The sequence below is a fragment of the Pelophylax lessonae genome (assembly GCF_965119305.1).
Source record: "Pelophylax lessonae genome assembly, chromosome: 11".
Classification (NCBI taxonomy): domain Eukaryota; kingdom Metazoa; phylum Chordata; class Amphibia; order Anura; family Ranidae; genus Pelophylax; species Pelophylax lessonae.
The window spans coordinates 94313845-94335512 of record NC_138778.1 but is presented as its reverse complement, the minus strand read 5'-3'; positions in this window follow the sequence as shown (position 1 = coordinate 94335512).

Here is a 21668-nt window from a genome sequence, read left to right as displayed (position 1 = left end):
GCCGGAGAGGGCTCTCCTAATATGGCAACCTCCTATGATTATGTCTGCTTAGAGGAAACACGTTAGGAACATCATTCATGCCATCTACTTCTGTATTACATGCCTAAGTTCATTGGATGCTTGTAAGTGTTTTTTTTTTGGCTTTTATATTATAATAAAGTCTAGCGGTTTTACACTATGTCGGTCTTATCTGGCTTCCTCCATATACAACTGTGAGAGATTTACAGCTTCCATTGGGATACTGTGGCTACCTTCCTGATATCTGGTGTTCCAGCCTTGTCTTGGAAGTATACAGCAATACCAGCCCATATGGCCCATATACTACTGTATATAGTATCTTGGGTCCATACTCTCTGGTGAGCGCAATTTATTGATCTTTGGTGTGGGGTCCCCTGGCACGGTTGAATACCACCTTTGTATTTGGATGCACACCTATCATCACTACCTGGGACTCTCTTTATGAACTTTTTTCAGTGGCTACCAGTGGATCACCTCATATTTCATTTGATTATATATCATTTATTTGATTTGTGTATTCATGTATTCACTTATGGTCACATGATGTTTGTTATTTTGGTTTAACGCTGCAATTTTCCATTTTTTCAAGACACAAGGTAGTTATACTACAAACCCGATTCCAAAAAAGTTGGAACACTGTACAAATTGTGAATAAAAACAGAATGCAATGATGTGGAAGTTTCAAATTTCAATATTTTATTCAGAATACAACATAGATGACATATCACATGTTTATATAAAAATGGAGTAAGTAATTAATAACCGACTCACCCAGCGCTAAAAAAATAAAATATAATCTGATAGCAGCCGCTATATAAAAGAACAAAATAAAGAAGGTGTAAAATGAGATTCCAGGATGAAGGCTCACATACACTAGCAGCGCTAAAATACACAAATGTGCCCTAAAAAATGTGTACAATATAATGCACCATAAAATATCTCATAAGAGTGCAAGAATGTCCACAAAATGCAATAAACTTCACACAAATGTTGCATAAATGCAAAGAGTTCCTAAAGTGCACTAGATCCCGGACTTGAAAGCCCATAAAACACCGATAGTGTCTCTGACGTATCTGGACCACCGTCACCACACCTCCAAACGTGTCCCCCTTGATAGTGAACACTCACCAGAACCTGGGTATAACACAGCCTTAAGAAGGATTCAGTTCCGTGGTATAATATGCGGCTATAGGGAACATCCACCGGAATCTCCAATATTTTAATAATTGCACCTGAACCTCAATGCAGTATATACGCAGCAATAATCATGACACCATGTGAAGAAAAAGAAGGGGAGGACTAATAGTGTAATTCCGTAAAACATACACTTTATTTCAGTTTCCCCATTCCCCATAAAATGCACTCACAAAGTCTCTACTTGATAATAGCATGTAGAATAAACAAACTTGGAAGTCTGCAGTGTGTCGGTGACTCACCGCTACCTCTGACAGCCAGCGGGAACTTGAGAACCGGAACACCGACTTCAACGTGACAGCTGATGGTTGCGTGCTCACGCCCTTACATGTTTCATCACACCGGACTTCTACGGAGGGCGCGAGCGAGCGCTGTTCACTTAAGCACTTTTCACTGACTCATACTATCTTATCAAGTTTGAGATTTGGACTCCTGATTTAACTTTTGGGAGCATATTTATTTATTTCACATATATTGAGAGTCCCTAGCATATCTAGGAGGGTCCTATTGAACCGTTCTGGCTGTGCATCGCCCTCCGGATGATAAGGTGTGGTTCTGGACTTCTGCACCTGCAACATGTCCAACAGCTCCTTGATCAACTTACTCTCAAAGTCTCTACCTTGATCAGAGTGTATCCAATTGGGTAGTCCATAGTGAATGAAATACTTCTGCCAAAGGACTTTGGCTACAGTCACAGCCTTTTGATCTTTAGTGGGGAAGGCTTGAGCATATCTGGTGAAACGGTCCGTTACCACCAGCACATTTCCAATTCCCGCTGTATCGTTCTCAATGCAGAGATAGTCCATGCACACAAGATCCATGGGTCCCGTACTTTTCAGATGACCCATAGGGGCAGCTCTCACAGGCAGGGTCTTCCTCTGCATGTCTGTACATGTTGCTCGACATGTTCCCTCATGCGAGGCCAATAGAACTGATCTTGTACTAGGCCATAGGTCTTGTCCACCCTGAGATGCCCATGTTGATCGTGGAAAGCTCTCAGGACCATGCCACGATATATGTGCGGTAGTACCAATTGTCTTCTGTCAGGGTGATCATGATACTTCACGACCCTATAGAGTACTCCATCTTCGAGATGTAGTCGGCTCCATTCTCTTCGGTATAATTCTCTTTGACTCACAGGTAGAGAAGTCAGCAATTTAGGATTCTTAGTCTTTATTGCTCTGATAACTATCCCAATATACCAGTCCTGCGCTTGAGCCTTCCTCTTGTCTTCTGTGGTTATACTGGACCACTGTTGAAGCATGACTGGAGCATGGAACACCTCAGGCACAGCTTCCGGAGAGTGGCTAATAGAGTCTATCCCTCTTAGCTCGGCAAATTCTTCTTGACTCTCGGCCACCACATACATCTGACAAAAGGCTCCTACCCCCGGCCCAGGGATCTCTTCCCACTCCTCTTCTTCTCGGTGAGGAGGGAGTCTAGGTCTGCGGGACAGGGCATCTGCGCTGACATTCTTGGGCCCAGGCTTGTACTTCAGGCTGAAACTGTAGCTTGATAAGGCAGCCAACCACCTATGTCCTGTGGCATCCAGCTTAGCTGTAGTCTGTATGTAGGTAAGTGGATTGTTGTCAGTCCTTACTTCGAATGTTGCTCCATACAAATAGTCATGCAGCTTATCCACGATGGCCCACTTGAGTGCCAGAAATTCCAATTTATGTACTGGATAGTTCTTCTCTGTACCTGTAAGACTTCTACTTATGTAAGCCACCGGACTCAATCCTTCTGGATAACTTTGGTGCAGTACACCCCCTAGGCCTTCCATACTGGCATCCACATGGCGGATATATGGTTTCTCAGGGTCTGCATAGGCGAAGACAGGAGCTTCTGTAAGTCTCTTCTTCAATGTCAGAAAGGCGTCTTCACATCCTGAAGTCCATTTTTCTCCAAAGGGGTCTTTAGGATATGGTGCCTTAGCACCCCTTACGTCAGAGGTAATCTTCAGCAGGTCATGTAACTCTCGAGCAATCTTTGAGTAGTCTTTCACGAACCTTTGGTAGTAACCACAGAATCCGAGAAAGGACCGTAACTCACTGATTTTATTTGGTCTTGGCCAATTCAACACTGCTTCAATTTTAGCAGGATCTGTGGCTACTCCTTCAGCGGAGACTATGTGCCCCACATAAGTGACAGAGTTTTGGGCAAATCGGCATTTGTCCACTGATAGCTTCAGGCCTTCAGCTTGAAGTCGATCCAACACCTTTAGCAACCTTTGTTCATGTTCCTCTGGCGTCTTCCTGAAAACAATTAGGTCATCTAGATACACTAGACACTCTTTGGGATTCATATCCCCCACAGTTTTCTCCATCAGCCTCTGAAAAGTAGCAGGAGCTCCTGTGACTCCCTGTGGCATTCTGGTAAACTGGAAGAACCCCAAAGGGCAGATGAAAGCTGTCTTTTCCTGATCCTTCTTCATGGGTACCTGATAATATCCAGACCTCAAGTCAAGCACACTGAACCACTGGCTGCCAGATAGGGCATTCAGGAGATCCTCTATCCGGGGCAAAGTGTACTGATCTGGCACAGTCCTCTTGTTCAGAGTACGGTAGTCCACACATAGCTGAACTGAACCATTCTTTTTCCTCACTACCACAATAGGTGAGGCATAGGGGCTCTGGGACTCTGTGATGATGCCTGCTCCTTCCATCTGCTGGAGTATGTCCCGGACATATGCTGGAGTATGTCCCGACTGGTGAGTATCTTGCGACTGGTGAGTATCCTTGCGACTGGAAGTATCTTTGCGACTGGTGAGTGTCCTTGTGACTGGTGAGTATCTTTGCGACTGGTGAGTATCCTTGCGACTGGTGAGTATCCTTGCGACTGGTGAGTATCCTTGCGACGGGTGAGTATCCTTGCGACTGGTGAGTATCCTTGCACTGGTAAGTATCCTTGTGACTGGTGAAGTAGCTTGCGACTGGTGAGTATCTTTGCGACTGGTGAGTATCTTTGCGACTGGTGAGTATCTTTGCGACTGGTGACTGGTGAGTATCTTTGCGACTGGTGAGTATCTTTGCGACTGGTGAGTATCCTTGCGACTGGTGAGTATCCTTGCGACTGGTGAGGATCCTTGCGACTGGTGAGGATCCTTGCGACTGGTGAGTATCTAGTGACTGGTGAGGGTATTAGCGACTGGTGGGTACCCCAGGTTTTGTACCAGGGAAGTTAGAGGTAGTGTAGGTAAGGAAGAGCAGGTCGTTAATATTATCCCCATAGAGTAGTGGGTAATAATGTCCGACAGGATTGGGGATGCCACTCAGTGCACTTCTTGCGGCATGTATGCGTTCCTTGATGAAACAATCTTGGACGAATACTGCTGTGCAAGATGTGAGCGACTTGTTGCTCTGGAAGCCCACATCGTGGATCTAGAGAACACAGTGACAAGACTGCGTGGCATCTACAACCTGAAAAGGAGCTTGGACATTACCCATCAGGCGCTGGCAGGGGTCAGCATAGAGGAGGGAGGAATAGAGGAGACGCAAGCAGCAGAGGTACGCAGCTGGGTGACTGTTAGGAATGTTAGGGGGAGGAGAGTCAGGGAGGCCAGTCCTGAGTTGGTAGACCCTAACATGTTTGCCGAGTTGCAGGTTGAGGGGGATATCAACTCAGGGGTGGCAGTGCTGGAGCATGCGCCCTCCCCCAGCTGCCAGGGGAGGGACGGCTCCAGGAAGAAGGGGGGCCGTAACGCAGGAAAGGTTAGACAGGTTGTGGTAGTTGGGGACTCAATTATCAAGAGGACAGAGAGGGAAATCTGTAAAAAAGATCTCGTGAACCGAACAGTTTGTTGTTTAATGGGCGCCCGAGTTCGGCACATCGCAGATCTGGCAGACAGATTGTTGGGCGGGGCTGGGGATGACCCAGCAGTCATGGTGCATGTGGGCACTAATGACAAAGTTAAAGGTAGGTGGAGGATCCTTAAGAACGATTTCAGGGACTTAGGTAATAGATTGAGGAAAAGGACCTCCAAGGTGGTTTTCTCTGAAATACTGCCGGTACCTCGAGCCACACAGGAGAGGCAGAAGGAGCTTAGGGAAGTTAACAAGTGGCTGAGGAATTGGTGTAGGAAGGAGGGGTTTGGGTTCCTGGAGAACTGGGCTGACTTCTCAGTCGGCTACCGGCTCTTTAGTAAGGATGGGCTGCACCTTAATGGGGACGGTACAGCTCTTTTGGGGAGAAAGATGGCCACCGAGTTGGAGGGGCTTTTAAACTAGGAGACGGGGGGGAGGGCTCAGAAGTAGAATCAGTCAGGAGGGAGCAGAGGACTGAAGGCAGTTGTACGGTCAACAGCGACAGTAGGTCAATAACAACAATTGGCGGGTCTTTTTGCGGGAGAACAGCAGACCAAACAGAAATAAACAAAACCGCCAATCACGTTTAACTTCCGTAAAACTAAGAGGGGTATATGCTAATGCCAGGAGCCTAGCTAATAAGATGGATGAGTTGGAAATGTTAGTACATGAGGAAGACATAGACCTTGTGGGAATAACGGAGACTTGGTTCGACCCCTCACATGACTGGCTGGCCAATATCCAAGGGTATTCGGTGTACCGGAAGGACAGGGTTGGTAAAAGAGGGGGAGGGGTATGTCTCTATGTCAAGAACAATATAAAGGTGCTAGAAAGGAGTGACATTACGGATGGGATGAGCATGGATTTAGAATCGGGGTGGGTTGAACTCGATAGGGAAGAAGATAAGGGAAAAGTAGTTGTGGGGGTTTGCTATAGGCTACCTAACCAAGGGGAGGAGGTAGAGCTGGAATTTTTAGCACTAATAGGTAAAGCGGCAAAACTAGGATCAGTCATCATATTGGGGGACTTCAATTATCCCGACATTGACTGGGAAGAGGGGACTGCACACTCGCATAAGGCCCGGCTATTCACGGAAACCTTACAGGATAACTACATGTCGCAGTTGGTGGATTCCCCTACTAGAGAGAATGCTATCCTGGATCTATTGATCACTAATGACCCAGAAATAATCTCGGAGGTAGGAGTCCAGGACAACCTGGGCTCTAGTGATCACAGGATGATCACATTTAGTATAAATAACAATATAAAAAGGCAAGTGGGGAACATAAGAACCCTAAACTTCAGAAGGGCAGACTTTCCAAAATTGTACTCATTGATGGAAAGGGTAAACTGGGACCAAACCCTGGGATCACTGACCACAGAGGAAAAATGGGAATGCTTTAGAACAATATTAAGCAAAGGCATCTTGCAGTGCATTCCTATGGGGAATAAATTTAGAAGAGACAAAGCCAAACCTGGCTGGCTAAACCGTAGCGTTAAAAAACTTATTAGGGGAAAAAAATTGGCCTTCAAGAAATATAAATCAGAGGGCACAGTATCGGCCTTCCAGCAATACAAGGAGGAAAATAAGAAGTGTAAACACGAAATCAAGATGGCTAAAATCAACTTTGAGAGACAAATAGCGGAGGATAGTAAAAAAAACCCAAAGAAATTCTTTAAATATATCAACAGCAAAAAAACTAGGGCAGAGCATATTGCACACATAATTAACGATGATGGGAGGATGGTTACAGAGGACACTGAAAAAGCAACCGTGCTGAATTCTTTTTTCTCGTCAGTCTTTACGCAGGAAAAGGAAGGGTACACTGACCATGACTGTATGGTTAGTAGTAATACACAGGACTTGCCACTATGGCTAACAGAGGGGGAAATCAGGGAAAGACTGGATAAACTTAACACAAACAAATCACCAGGCCCGGATGGCGTACATCCGAGAGTGCTCAAGGAACTCAGTATGGTTATATCTAGACCACTGTTCCTGATCTTTGCTGACAGTATTAGGACAGGAGATGTACCAGGGGATTGGAGGAAGGCTAACGTGATTCCGATATTCAAAAAGGGCCAGAGACATATCCCGGGAAATTATAGGCCTGTCAGTCTGACATCAATAATATGTAAACTTTTGGAGGGGATGATAAGGGACTATATCGTAGAGTATGCTAAAGACAACAACATCATCAGTAGTAACCAGCACGGGTTTACAAATGGGCGTTCTTGTCAAACCAATCTCTTAGCATTCTACGAGGAAGTGAGCTGTGAGCTAGATAGGGGGAGACCAGTGGATGTGGTGTACTTGGATTTCGCTAAGGCGTTTGATACAGTTCCCCACAAGCGCTTAATTTATAAAATAAGGTCTGCAGGTATCGACAGCAGGGTTTGCTCTTGGATACGGAATTGGCTAAAAGGCCGTGTCCAAAGGGTAGTAATAAACAGCGCATACTCAGACTGGTCTGAGGTAGTAAGCGGGGTGCCCCAGGGCTCAGTCCTGGGACCAACCTTGTTCAATTTATTCATAAACAGCATTGAGGAAGGGATCAGTAGTTCGTTATCAGTTTTTGCAGATGACACAAAATTGGCCAGGGCAATAACTGCACAGCATGAAGCAGATATCCTACAGAATGACCTGGACAAAATTACGGAGTGGGCAACGACATGGCAAATGAGGTTTAATGTGGAGAAGTGTAAGGTTTTGCACTTGGGGACCAAAAACATAAAAACACAATACACGTTAGGAGGGGAACCCTTGGGGGAATCAAAAATGGAGAAAGATCTGGGAGTCTTAGTTGATGATAGATTAGGCAACAGCATGCAATGCCAAGCGGCAGCTTCCAAAGCCAACAGAATATTAGCATGCATAAAGAAAGGGATGTATTCCAGAGATAAGACTATAATCCTTCCACTTTATAAAACTCTGGTCCGACCGCATCTGGAGTATTCTGTCCAGTTCTGGTCGCCAGTCCTCAGGAGGGATGTGTTGGAGCTGGAGAAAGTCCAGAGAAGGGCAACTAAACTGATTAGGGGGTTGGAGGACCTTACCTATGAAGAGCGGCTGCAATCGCTCGATTTATTTTCCCTGGAGAAAAGACGTCTGAGAGGGGACATGATAGCAATTTATAAATATCTTAATGGGGATCTCAGCTTAGAAGAAAAGCTGTTCATTCGAAGGAATTGCATGAGGACTCGAGGACATACAATGCGATTAGAGGAGAAGCGTTTTAACCTCAGGCAACGTGGGGGGTTCTTTACTGTTAGGGCTACAAGATTGTGGAATTGTCTACCACAAGAGGTGTTTTCTGCGGGTAGTATGGTGACTTTCAAAAGACTCTTAGACTTACATCTCAAGGATCAGGAGATTGAGGGCTATGTTAGATGATTACAGTCACACACACCTACACAGGTTGAACTGGATGGACTATTGTCTTTATTCAACCTCACCTACTATGTAACTATGTAACTATGTAACATCTTCCACATCTCGAGGGGGTATTCTTCTTGACCTTTCTCTGAAAGGAGTAGAATCAGCAAGTCTTATAGCATGGGTGGCACTCTTAGAACACCCTTACGTCCATCTCTGCTCTGGAGAACACTCCCTCTCGGGTGGCCAGTTTTGAACGAAGGCTGTCTTTCCACTGCTGTGGTAGAGGAGAATCTTCTAGATCAAAATCTAAAGGTGTTTTCACATGATCCTTCTGTTCTGCACACACAGACATGATGGACAAAACTTGATCTAAAAGGTGTATCACACCAATCTTCTGATGACGATCAATCAGGATTTCTGTGGGGGTTAAATTCTGTACCATCACAGGAAAGCTCCGACACCACCTTTTTCGCCAATCTTTTACCTCAGGTATGAGAGTCCAGCCCTTCTTCTGATCCTCTTCAGGCAGAGACTCAATAAGGTATTGTCCAGTTCCCCCCAACATTTCATGGTGCATTGAGGCTATGGCTCGTAAAGTTTTGGTCTCACCAGGCTTCACAAATGCAGGTTCTGTTCCTGAATAGTGGCACAACCCTTGTTTTGTTTCAAGGGCTAGTCGTTTGCACACTTTTCCTAGGACAGGGCTGACCTCCATCAATCGGTCTAAAGAGACATCTCCCACTTCTGTCAGATAGGCCCTGAATACATCCTGTACCATCTTTGCATTAGTACCCAATATTATTGGGGCACACACTTTCTTGGCTGCAGGGCATATCAAAGCTTCCAGCTCCATAGGATATATCATCCCGGTGTTTAACTGGGGAATAGTCATGGTCACTTTTATGCATCCCTCCACAGGTTGAGCTTGAGACCCAACGCCCCATAGCTGAAACTCTCCTGCAGGTTCCATAGGAATGTGTTTCAAATGACGTTCATAGAAGTCTCTGTAGATAATGGTGACTTGAGAACCTGTATCTAGCAACGCTGAAGCATGAATTCATTCTACTTGCACATGTATCAAAGATTTAGGCCCAATCTTGGCCCCAACAGATAGACTATATGTAGGCCGGGTCTTCCTTCGCTTGTAAGACCTGGTCATTTGAGTCTCCTCAAGCTCGGTTGCCAGCACCTCCACATCCACCTCCATGGAATTCACAGGGCACTCCCGCTGAAAATGCCCTGACTTTCCACATTTAAAGCAGTCCCCTCGGCGGGGTGAATCCTCAGGAAACAGCTTTTTCTGAGTCTTCCTGTGTTGCCCCCCACTTCCAGGGGGAGGATCTGCTCTCTCTGGTGGTGATTTGCATAAGAGCTCCAATTCAGCCACCTTCTTCCAAAGAGCTGACAGTTCTGTATCCTCTTTCTCCTTCTGTAGGGGTGGACACATCTGGTCTTCCAATCTCCTGGCTGTATTTATTAATGTGGAATAAGGCAGAACTTTATCATCCGACTTGGCTCTCAGCAGAATCATAACTGGATTATTGATCAAACCACCTCTCTGAATTTGCTTGGATAGCCGAGCATCCAACTCAGAGGCAGTGACTGCTCCTTTATGGAATAACTTTCCTAGCGATAGCTGTAACCGGTTGATATAGTCAGTGGCTTTTTCATGATCCTTCTGCTTAGTGGCTAGGAACTTAACCAACAGATCATCCAAATCTTCTGATTTCCCATAAACATCCTGTAAGACTCGTAGATAGTCGTGCACAGTAGCTTGCCCATTTACTCCCTTGTACAGTCTTATCATGTCTGTAGCGGGAAAACGAAGACTCTCTACCAACCGCTGTTTCTTTATGGTATCTGTACAAGACCATTCCTCCAACAACTGCATAGCATTATCCTTCCAGACCTCAAAAGGCTCTTCTCCTGCAGGAACAGGCTGATTCCCAGAAAACACCTTTAGTTTGCGGTAACTATGGGTGTGGTTTGCCGTCACTATGGCTTCTGAGAGTTTCTATAGTATGTCCGATACATCCCTACCTCCTGTAGGCAGGGTGCGTACTTCAGGGTTGTCTGGTTTCAGTAATGCTGCAGATGGATGAAATTCTGCTTTAGGAGTTATCATCCCCTGTCCTGCAATAGGATGGGCAGCTTGTTTAGGAATGGCTCCGGCCTTTCCGGAGATGGGAGTCAGGAGCTTAGAATAATTTTCTGTGACATAGTCTTTCTGTTCTAATTTAAAGGGTGGTTGCAGTGAGACCCTTTCTTCCTTATCAAGGAGAGCGTACACTAAGGAGCATCCTTCATCCGGGGCTCCATATAAATGAACGTTGGTAGGCATCTCATGGTCTCCCAAGTCCATATGACAATATATTAACATGTAAGTTTGGCCTTCAGAATCCTGCAGGATATCCCTGATGGTCGCCATTTCTATTCCCAGTCGAATTTCTATACACAAGATGACGTGATTCATCTCACAGCAGGAGGGGACTTTGCATAACATCACAGCTTGCTGTAATGGTACATTTCTTTGCTGGGCCCACTCTTTTGCAAAGGAGGGAGTTGCCTGAGGACTTAACCTATTCTCACTGGTTGTACCCCAATAGATCTCAGCAGTGCCTCCATATGTAACGGGGTTTTGAGGACGCCCCCTAGTGTCTTTGGGGTCCCTAAACCTAGTTAACTCACTATGCCTGACAGGCGGATCCTGAGCCTCCGATATCTGAGAGCTGGGGTACATGTCTGCCGCAGTGCCTCCACCTAGTGGGGCATCCGGGGTAGGGATGTGGGGTCCCACTGGGAACATACTTGGTGCAATGAGACTGACACAGTCTAACTGGAACTAACTTTATATAGTAAGTAGCAAATGAACCAACATACATGGGAAAATACAATAGAGTAATACAGATAACAATGCAATGTGGATTTTCCTCACCCACCCACTAGCACACCTGTCCCACCCCCTTATCTTCACCCTATATGGCTGTTGGTGCACATTGGAGAGTCGGGGCCCTTATAAGTCCTGTGTACGCAGAGTCACTGAAACAGCCTGAGCTGTGCAATGTCCACTCTGGACCTCAGAGTCTTTGCTATGTGTGAGGAGACAGGTGCCCTGTGGTGATACAGGGAGAGGCTTGGCTTACCCTCACAACACAATTAACCAGGTCAGTCTGCTGCAGTCTCCTCTCACTGGATTCACCAAACGTCTGGACTCAGTGCTTGCCTTTGCCAGGGGTCCCTCCCTCAGCTGGTGTGGTCTTGGGTGAAGCAAGTTCTCTCAGCAGGATTCTATCTCTGTGCTGCAGTCTCTCCCAGCTAGTAGCATGTCCTTTCTCTGGCTGAGCAATGAGGTAACCTCTAGAAGTCTTCCAGGACCTCCTTCCTCAGAGCTATGCAGGAAGTCCTCCCAGGACATTAATAGGTGATAAAACCTGAGCAGAAGGATAAGAAGTCATCCAGAGCGGGTCTCTATCTCCCTCAGTCTTCTCATCTCCTCACACACCACTTCCTGGTCACACTGTGATGATGATACAATCATGTGACTGAAAAGGCCAAGTCCTGTGATCAATGCTCAATGTTTTATTAACAGCATACTGAGGCCATCTGCCATCTACTGGGCATTTCAGATAATACAGCCCATGTAATAATCCACAGGGTTACACCTATAAAGAGACAGAAGGATTTGAGGCAGCCTGCATCCACAGAAGATCTGCAATTAGTTCTCCAATGTTTGGAACAACCTACCTGCCAAGTTCCTTCATAAACTGTGTGCAAGTATACCTAGGAGAATTGGTGCTGTTTTGAATGCAAAGGGTGGTCACACCAAATATTGATTTATTTTGTATTTCTCTTCTGTTTATTTTCTTTCCATCTTGTTCATTGATAAAAAAAAAAAAAACTATTAATACTTCTATTTCTGAAAGCATTCTTTACAACACCAATTTCACACTTGCCTAAAACGTTTGCACAGTAGTGTATTTTTTTTGAATAAAGATACCACATTTTCTTTTCACCAATCTGCTGGTTCCATTCCAGGCACTAAGCTGTCCTTAACTTATTTGAGAACTCCTAAGCTTAGATATCCTGGTCCTGGTGATTTATACACATTTAGTTATTCTACTCATGCAAAATGTTCAGACCAGAACACCGATCCCCATTGAAGCCTATGGGACCCTACCTTGAAAATGTCAAAGTCCCTTTTTTAAGGCTTATATGCAAGTTATTGGCCATAAAAAAGGGTATGGGGGCTTGGGTACTGCTCTGTGGGACATCTATCAATGCAAATTTATTTTTTAAAACAATCATTTTTAAAGGAGCAGTTATTTAATGATGCTTAAAGTGAAACAATAAAAATGAAAAATTATTTTAAATATAGTGCCTGGGGGTGTCCCCTTAGTCTGCCTGTAAAGTGGCGCATCTGTACAGTGTATAGAAGCTGCTGCAGCAAACCTGAAATTTCTAAAGAAAAAAAATGTAGTTAAATGTACTTCACAGCTGCAAACTTTTGCCAGCACCCAGCAATACAGAAAATAAAATTGAAAAAAAAAAAAAAACAGCATGGGTGCCCACCCTTCCCCAGTACAAACCAGGCCATTGGGTGCAGGAGAATTATTGGAATATGGAAGCCCCTTTAACGAGGGGACCCCAGATACCACCCCCCCCCCCCATGTGAATGAATAAGAGATACATTGTACCCCTATCCATTCATCAAAAAAATTGCAAAAATAAATAAAAACAGTAGACAGGTTTTTTGGCAATCCCTTTTTTAAAAAATATTTCAAAAATAAAAAAAATGTCTCCAGATCCAGCATCAATTACGATGCCTACAGCACCCAAAAAAATAAATCTGCATTTGCCGAAGGCTGACCACTGAATGCCTACTCAGGTGAGTGATAGATCTTAAATAGGTAAGGGGCAGGGCCACCTGAAGATGTCACTGACTGGTGTATGCTATGTCGGTGACGTCACAAGGGGGTGGACAACCGGGTGACATCACCAGGTGAGCCCGCCCCTTACCTATTTAGGAACTGTCACCCAGCTGAGTAGGCATTATGTGGTCGGCCTTTAACAAGTGTGGAGTGTTTTTTTTTCTTTTTGTCTTTCAGGTCCAGTGGTGGAGCGGGCATCATGATTAACGATGGATCTACATCAGAGGACATGGTTTTCTTTTAAAATTATTTTGCATTTTATTAATAAAGGAATTGTCAAAAACCTGTCTACTGCTTTATTTATTTTTGACACATTTTTGGTGAATGGGTAGGGGTACAATTCATATGGGGGGGATTCCAGATTCCGATTTTTTTTTCTTGTTAATATGCCTTTACACATTAGTATTTAGCCACCCAGGTTTAAAGCTGAACATCAACTTTTGATGTACTTTATCTAGTTCGTTTGGGCCAACTTGGTCCCTCACTAACATGTGAGGCCGCTGGATGTGTGGTATAAGCTCTATGTAGCCTTGGCTACATACAGCATATCACACTGTGTTCTGTGTTTAAGGCTAAACTTCCTGTCTTATTCTTGAAACAAAATGGAGTCTATCACAGAGACGCTCAGTCATTCAGAGACAGCTATGTATTCTATCAATCAATACAAAACTTCCTCTGTTTGGTTTAGTCAGAGAAGGCGGGCTGATGATGTCACAATCTCTGACTCAGTTTTGTTATGTTTGCAATTAGTAGGTCCAGCAGAGTTGGACTTCTAGTTGGGGCTTCCACCATTTGACACATGAAACTGTCCTGTATTCCATTCAAGAAATGGCAACCCTTAGATGAGTGAGTTGAAGTCCCCCAGTCAGTTTCAGTATAGTTGAAGTCCCCCATGATTATAACATTGCCCTGCCTCCCCGCCATCTCTAACTGGGATAGTAGATGGGTCTATAGGTCTTCTCCCCCTCATGCCTATGGAATACCCTCACAATTAATTTACCGTTTGCTTCATCCCTTTGAAGCCCCACCTCCTGTTAGCAATGTCATCCCAAATTCACTATCAAATCACTTGTGACATGCACATCCCCCCCCCCTTCTCTTCCTCCTACCATTACTACAATACAGGGAGTACCTCTGGACAGTTTCAAGCCAGTCATGTGTGAGCTGTAAAACCAGATTTCTAATATTCCCAAAAAGACAAAATCCTCCTTGTGTATCAGTTCTTGTTCCTCCTGTCAGGGTTGGGATCTGAACCCACGACCTCTGCTGCATCCAGCAGAAGCTCTCCTTGCTGAACCACCCGAGATGCATGCTGTCTGAATCCTTCGATAATCTTGCCTTGTTTCTGGTGAATGTTGAACTCCTTGATCCTCCCATAACCTTCCTATTTAAGCCATGCATTTACACTTCCTATTTTCCGGAATAATGTGCTTTCTCTAGTCAATATCATGTTCTTTAGCAAACCTGCAACTGTCTTTATCTCCACTACCACTCATTATCATCCAATCTCATATGATCCCTACCTGTTATGACAGTTACTGGACTCCGGCCTGCTCACCCCCTGGTGGGGTGATCTTGAGGACCAAAACCTGATACTAACATGCAGAAAAATCCATCTCTAACATCATAAGCTCTAGTGAATACCGCTTAGTGCATTGACACTCCACCTCAGGTGAGCCTGCAGCATCTGCCAGGGGGATCTGCTTGTGTACTTATTTTGAAGATCAGTGCGAGGCTCTACAATGCTATAGCTACTGGTCCCTGAGCCCGAACCCTGATCGTAGCACCTCCATTTTATGAAACAGACTATTATCAGCTGTGTAAATGCATTTTCTGGTATAATAGTCGTGATTGAGAAAAACAAAACCAAGATACAAGCTGAAGTAAAAAAAAGGTCCCACGCAGAGGAGTAAAACAGTAAAGCACAGAAGATGCACATTTTCAGACATTTCCAAAGCAAAAAGTAGAAGCATTAGGCATCTAGTGTTGGAAGTGGCAATGAGTAACTGGGTACGGAGGTCCAGGAAGTAGTGAACCAAAGGGGATGGGATTGTCACCCCGTAGTGAAGGGGAAAGGTAAAAAAAGGGGGAACCACAAAATCCAAGGGGAAAGGGGGGAAAGGGAAGGTTGGAGAGGTGGGAGAAGGAAGTGAGAAGTAAAAAGGCAGGAAACAGCCAGGGTAAGAAAGGAAGGAGAGATGTGCAGAACTAAGTAGGAAGAGAGGATGGAACTGGTGGTTTGGATGGTGTTCCAAAATGGCCTGGAATACCCAAACTGGCCAGGGGCAGAGTAAGGAGAGCATAAGACCACCATGGGTTCCACACTTTAAGGAATTTGGCGTGGGAGTCATGAAGTATGCTTTTCATTTTCTCATGAAGCATGAAGGTAGTCAGAATGCTCTTCACCTTTGCAAACCCACCTGAGGGCTTTCTTCAAGCCCTAGCAATGGCACACTATGCGGCAGTGAAAAGGTAGATGGTCAGCTTCTGCTGATAAGAAAAGAGACCTAGGAGAGAGCAGTGGGGAAGTGCATGCCGGGCATCCTTGTGGAAGGTATGTGGAAAAGTGTTGAGAGGAGGCCATAGACCTTTGACCAGAAGACCACTAAACGGGGGCCGGACCACCAGATTTGGATCTCATCTCAGTGTTGGCCACAGCCCCTGAAGCATCTATCAATATATGATGGGTTCAAGTGAGCTATGCAGGCCGGGATCCAGTACCAGTGCAGAAGAACCTTATAGGCCACCTCCATGGTGACCGCATTAACCTTTTTTCGTCTGCTGCATATATACCGTGACAGGGCAGCCTGGCTGCGCAAAATCATGTACGTGATTTTGTGCAGGAGATGTCAGGGGCGCGTGCGGGCTGCCCGGAGTGCTGCTCCCGTCATAATTGGACACAGCGGAAGCCAATAAGCAGGTCTGTCACAGAGGAAGAGAGAGATCTTGTGTTTCAGCTAAGCTGAAATACAGATCTCCCTTTTCCTCCAGTGCATCCACTCCCCCTACAGTTAGAAAGCACACTTAACCCCCTGATCACCCCTGGTGTTACCCCTTCCCTGCCAGTGTCATTAATACAGTAACAGTGCAATTTTTTTTTAGCACTGATCACTGTATTGGTGTCAATGGTCCCCAAAAAGTGTCACTCCCGTGTCAGATTCGTCCACCGCAATCGCTGATCAATGCCATTATTGCAAAAACAAAAAAAAGTCCATATATCTGACCCATAGTTTGTAGACACTATAACTTTTGCGCAAGCCAATCAATATACACTGATTAGGATTTTTTTACCAAAAATATGTAGCAGAATACATATTGGCCTAAATTGATGAAAAAAATGTTATTTTTAAAAACGTTTTATTGGGTATGTTTTATAGCAGAGAGTAAAAAATATTGTTTTTTTTTTTTTCAAAATTGTGGTTCTTTTTTTTTATTTATAGCACAAGAAATAAAAACCGCAGAGGTGATCAAATACCACCAAAATAAATCTCTATTTGTGGGGAAAAAAAGGACATCAACTTTATTTGGGTACAGGGTTGCACATTTGTGCAGTTGTCAGTTAAAGCAATGCAGTGCCGTATTGCAAAAAAATGGCCTGGTCATTAAGGGAGTAAAACCTTTTGGAGCTTAAGTGGTTATAATAAAATTTGACTATGGAGGACCAGGCCTTGCTTCAATTCTCTAAATCTATAGAGGCTGCCATGTCTCACTCCCATTTGGAGAAGTACGGGTGAGAGCAAGATGAACCCCCCCCCCACAGTCAGGGAGGAATAAATAGTTGAGATAGTGCCCTGGGCTCCAAGTGAGTGAAGACATATATGTTTGAAGAGAGTTGTCTGGAAAGCAAAAGAAGAGTTGAAGGGAGGATAGAAATCCAGTGTCAGAGTTGTAGGAAACTGAAAGGGGTGCGTCATGAGTCTTGCAGATGGAAGCCCAGGATGGAAAACTAAGGGCCCCAGGAAGTGGAAGACCTGAGAGTAGCCATGGGCGGGCAAGCAGGCAAAAGCCTGGTGTTGATCCAGCCCCGGCGTGAAGAGAAGGTTGTTTAGGAGAGGGAGAATCAGGAGGAAGGGAAACTTTGAGTTACCCGAGTAGAGGACCAAGTCCCAAAGGCAAAAGCGTTGGGCCATAAGAGGGCTAAGGGGAGGGGGGGGGGCGTGAGGCTGGGGCAAGGCACAAAAGGGCTGAAACTGGGACAGGAGCGCAATTAGGAATTTCCGGAAGTACCCAGAAAGGAATATCCAAAGTAGTGTGCAGCATCACGAGTTGTAAGAGTTGTGAAGCCAAGATATACTTAGGGGGCCCAGATGAAAGCTAGGATTTTATTATGAAGAGAATGAAGAGTCTAAAAAAAATCCTAGGATCTTGGGGAGCATGGTCATTTTGACCACATTGATGCAGCCTATCCATGACAACAAGGGGAATCGCCAGGAGTCCCTAAGGGTAGTGCGCAGTAGGTAATAAGAGTTAGTGGCAAAAAGAGAAGAAAAAGAGGGGGTCAAACCCCTAGGTATTCCAGGGATGAGCTAGTCGTATGGTATGGGAAGCACTTCTTGAGGTGAGAAACCATGGGGCACGGGAGGGAAACATTCAAGACGGTTGTTTTATTGGGATTGATCTGTAAGCTGGAGATAGCCGCAAAGACAGCCAACAGTGTGTAAAAGTTAGGGAGAGTAGTATTGGGGTTAGAGAGAGTCAGGAGAGAATCGTCTGCAAATAAGTTTACTTTAAAGGATTCACCAGCATAGGAGAACCCCAGGATGTTGGGGTCAGCACAGAGGGCCGTTGCCAGGAGCTCCAAGGCTAGGATAAAGAGGGATGGGGAAAGGGGGCAGCCCTGAAAGATTCCCCAGAATATAGGTAAAGAGGTTGAGGAGAAGCCTGCATAGCAGACAGAAACTGAAGGGGAAGAGTACAGGTTTAAAGAGGACTGAGTGTCTGGCAGTTACTGCCAGTGGCAAGTATGTACCGCAGCAGCTGTCCAATGCAGTAGGCCAAGTTGAAACTCACCAATCCTGAAAAAGACAGATTCTAGACACATCTGGAGAAGCCAGTTTGACAGTTCAGTATAGTTCAGCCAGAGCAACCCCTCGAGGGAGTAGGCGACTAACAGTCCCGTGTGGGTCTGGCAAGGGGAGTGGAAGACAGGGGGAGTGGGAGAAACCGGATTCAGGTGCCAACAGGTGAAGGTGTAGTCAGGTTGCAACTGAACACAAACAAAACAACATACTGGAAACTGGGATAGGGCTCAGGGTCAAGCAACAAAGGGCCTAATCAGGCTGGGGTGGGTGTACTCATGGCTCGTAAGGATAATGTTTATCCTGGGTCAGAGCGTGGAGAGCCGGCTACAGATGGGGTGCTGGGGAGAGAACACTTGCATCCCTGCACCTTCTCCCAGGAATGGCTTGGCAGTGGTGTAGGAGATTTCAGAGAGCTTGAGCCAGTTGGACTTCACCGTGCCTCTCCCAAGGACAGCAGGTGGAGCGAGGAAAGGACCGATTGGGCTTCCTCTGGGCCCTTGAAAGAGAAGGAAAGCTTAAAAGGGAAGCCCCAGCAATATCTGATCTAATGGACTAGCAGAGCAGAAGTGTAAGGCTTTATCTGTCGCCACTTCACGATGATAGTTTGCGACAGGTCGGCAAAAATCTGGTAGTGATGACACTGGAACAACAGGTCAGACTTCTCTCTAGCCACCCTCTGGAGGGTTTCCTTGATGCGAAATAAGGTGAATTAAATGATAATGTCATGGGGCGAGCCCTCAGGTTTCTTAGGGCCGAACAACAGTGGATCCGGTCAAACTCTAGGTGATCTAAAGGGGTTGCCGGGACCAACTCTTGGAACAAAGGGGTGGCAGTAGAGGTGAGGTCGGTAACCATTTCCTGTTCTGAGTCTTCTGAGCCAAAGGTTTCCCCTGTGAGGGCAATTTTCATAATCTTCCAGACAGAGCATGGCTGCCTCAAGTTCCTATTTGAGGTCCGTGAGGTTTTGCTCATGCTTCTCCAGGACTGTGGTGGTCATCTTAATTTTTTTTTTCCAAATCAATTGTGCGGGATCCAAGCTTCTGGATGTCTTTAGCGAGATGCGTGGCAAGCTTGATGGTTGCTCCCTCAGCCTGCAACATGGCCTTGAAGTGGACCAAGAGTTTAGCGTCCCTGAGAGTGGGTTGGGGCTGCAGCTGGAGCTCATCCAGGCTGTCATTCACGTCCGGTGGGTGCATGGAGTCCTCTGATGGAGGCAGGGAGAAGGGATCTGGGCTCGATGGGATGGAGTCTGGCGGGAGGGCCTTGTCCAGATCGCAGCCCATCTGTTTGGCGCTGGACACTTGAGTAGACATGGACCGCTTCCAGATTAGGTGCACCAGGGTCAACGGAAGCTGGAGCTGGACAATGGTGTGTGCAGGTACCCTCAGGGAAGGGATATTGTGGCGGATGTGTCCAAGAGGTGAGAAGTAAGCTTAGCAGGTGGCCATCTTGGTTTGCTGATTATGAGCACCCCCTTGTGTATAAACACTTTTAAACAGCTTACTTACATCTTGCAGAGCACAGGTAAGAAATAATAAAAAGAAATATAGATTTTAGGTATGCTGTGTGAATGGGAATTCACAACCTGTCGTGGGGTTTCTCAGATTTGACTGATAAAGTGGAAATACACTTTAAATTCAAACCCTAGTGAAGTCTATGGGGGGGGGGGGGGGGGGTAGGTGAATCTTGAAAATCAGTGCTGTACATTTTCAAGCTTAACAGGAAAGGGGTTATCAAACAAGGGCATAAGGAGCTGAGCACTGCCAAGGGAGACCAATCAAAAAAATAAAATAAAATGCAGTCTAGTATGGAGCGGCTCCTCACTTTGAGAGTAACATGAGAAAAATACTAGTTCTTTCCATTACCTGCTTAGAAAATGCCCATAAGCTGTATTGGCTGTTACAGAACAATACAGATCATATGGACTGGGATGCTGTATTGTGGCATTCCATATTATTTGAGTTTTTTAATTGTCCATTATTGTTTGGCTTAAGTACAGCATCAGCGTCATTATGGAAAAAAAATGCTTATTTGGGTAGTTGTGGATGTGACATCTGATTTTTTTTTATTTATTTTTTTTTTAATCTATCTTTAACAGGCACAAATTGACCAGTTCAAATGGCAGCCACAATAGACTTAAAAGCTTTGGGAAGCTTTAGAAAGATCAAGCTAAAACCTTTACCTTATGAGCTTCTTTTTTTGCAGCACTACACTGTAGTGTCTTGCTTAATAAAAATGTCAAAACTGAGTGCACAACATTTCAAAACCACAAACCACATTCCCTAAACCCCCTCCCATTCCTATGCCCAATTATTCCTTAAAAATATTCTAAATATAGACTTACAAATATGTGTTTGGTAGAAACTGCTAGCGTCAGAATAGTGCTTGAGCACTTAAGTATGCAGGAAATTGAAAAAACTCTCAAGTGTGGGCCTTTTTTTTTTTGTTAAACTGTATCTGCTGCTAACAGTACTATTGTGGTCTGCAGACTCTGCGGTGGTAAAAGTACCAGCCATTTGGTTACCACATGCAGAAAACTCATGACTATGCACCCAAGAGTTTGTGGGGATAAGCTCCTCAATACCTGTTGGCAGCAAAAGACCTGCATTTCTAATTTCTCACTTCCCCCCTCCCCCTCTCCAAAAGGTTCTTTCACAATTCACTGCAACACCTGCGGCCTTAACCAATAGGGAGGGAGGTATTAAAAGGTGTTTTGAAGGCTCATCTTATGGCACATGAAGCGAGGAAGAGGGTCAGCATATCACCACACCGGGTAGGGCCAAGCATAGCTTTAAACCTCACTTTAAGTCTTGTAACCGCACTGTGCTATCTTCATCAGCATCTTTGACCAGGCAAGTGTCTCATGCACAGTTGCTGAAGCAAAGTAAAAACCACTAGCGTCTCAATTACAGCAAAGTTTCTGGCTTTAAAGCTGCTTCCATTCCAGCTGGTGGAGTTGCCCTCTTTCAGAAAATGCATTGCCTGTGTTACACCACTGTGGTAGGTACCAAGGCACTGATTGTTTGCCCCTGCCTTCCATCATCATGTGGAGTGTGATGTGCCTGTGTTGTTGGACCCTGCTGTCCATAGCAGGATACACATGACCACAGACACGTGGCCCAGTAAGCATGAGCATGCATAATTTTCTTTACTAGGAAAGAACACATGCGCAACTAAGTTTCTCTTTATAGACTTTAACCACTTCCATACCAGGACAATTCTGGAACTCCGCTGCTTTATGTAAAAATGATTATATTTTTGATAGAAAATTACCCAGAACCCCCATATCTTTTTTTTAGCAGAGACCCTTGGAAATAAAATGGCG